We start from the raw sequence: 1,736 nt of genomic DNA, 5'->3' as shown, positions 1-1,736 counted from the left end.
TATAACGCTTTCCTTTTTGTCCACGCCATCTTCCTCTGCATCTTAACTAGCAAATACTCCTCCTCCTCTTTCTCCACCCCCTCCTCCTCCTCCTCCTCTTCTTCTCAAGCGACCATTCTGTAACCTAAATGTCATTCCAATCTCACCACCGCAACCACCACCACCATCACCACCACCCTGACCATCACCACCACCCTGACCATCACCACCACCGCCATTCCTCTCTCTCTCCATCGCCTTCTTCGTCTTCAGGACATTCTCAGCACACAAACCCAGATCTGTCTTTCACCCATTTCATTTTATCTATTCTGTCTGTTTTCCGCTCTCTCCCCATCAGTGTCTGTCTGTCTATGGCCTAGTCAGTGTTTCTAGGTCGGTCTTTGTCTGTCTTTCTGTGTGTTTGTCGGTCTATCTGTCTGTCCCAATCTGTCTATTTGCCTATGTCTTTATCTGTCTGTCTGTATGCCTGTTAGCTTGCCTCCGTTTCCTTCTAGTTGTTTGTATTTGCTTGGCTGTCATTCTCTCTGTGTTCGCCTGTATGTCTGTATATCCACCTGTTTTTGCCTGCCCTTTTATCTGTCTGTCTGTACTTGCCTGTCGATCTGTCTGTCTGTTAGCTTGCCTCTGTTTCCTTATATTTGTCTGTGTTTGCTAGGCTGTCTTTCTCTCTCTGTGTTCGCCTGTATGTCTGTATATCTACCTGTTTTTGCCTGCCCTTCTATCCATCTGTCTGTGCTTGCCTCCCGAAATTGACCTCTCTTTCGGCCACCTCTTTTGATTCTTTTTTGTAGGAGCAGCGAGTAGCGGGCTTTTTTTTATTATTGTTTCCTTTTTTGTGCCTGAGCTGTCTCCTTTATTGTAAAAAAAAAAAAAAAAAAAAAGCGTGTATCTGTCATTCTCTCTCTCTCCTTTATTTTCTACTTCTCAACCCTCTCCCGACATAACACACTTCTTTCCGCCACCCTTGCCGTTCCTCTTTTCTTTATCTGGTCCACGACACACACCTCTCTATTCTTTTCAGTCCAGCATCTTAGCAGGTCCAAATCTACTTCGCCTACCAGGTCACGGATCACTCACACGACAAAACGCTCCTTTATCCACAAAACACATGGGGTCGCATTATGACATTTCGCCGCCCAAGAACACAAAATAGAATAGGCTTTCGTAGGAGTTGTGGGCATTTGCAGGAGTAGTTTTATGACCCTGGTGGTAGTCTGACCCTTCTTCTGTACCGTGAACCTAAATAAACACTCATTAGAACCCGACTGACCCCTCTTTGACCTTTAGAAATAGGGATGTGAGAAGCGAAAGTGTTTTACAATATACCGACTATGGACTCCTCCTTCGCCCCGCCATCACACTTTCCTTTATTGAATGAGAAAGTTTAGTATCGTCACTCGTTTCTATCTCCTCTCCGTCTGTAAAACCCAAATGGTGTCCTCAATCTCCTTCGTGTTAAAATATCGCCTCTTTATTCCATGGTTTCTCATCTGCCTTCTAATCCACAACCATTACAGCGACAAGAAGCTCTCACATTCCACTCCTAATCTCCTCCTTCTTCTCCTGTTCTTCTGTTTCGTCTCTTATCCCTAGAAAAAGAACTCCTCACAACCAACGCCTTTTTTCGTCTCATCCCTAGAAAAAGAACTCCTCACAGCAAACGCCTCCTAATCTCCTCCTTCTTCTCCTGTTCTTCTGTTTCGTCTCTTATCCCTAGAAAAATAACTCCTCACAAC

Source organism: Eriocheir sinensis, chromosome 41, assembly GCF_024679095.1.
Source record: "Eriocheir sinensis breed Jianghai 21 chromosome 41, ASM2467909v1, whole genome shotgun sequence".
Taxonomy (NCBI): domain Eukaryota; kingdom Metazoa; phylum Arthropoda; class Malacostraca; order Decapoda; family Varunidae; genus Eriocheir; species Eriocheir sinensis.
Note: the sequence above shows the minus strand (reverse complement) of the source record.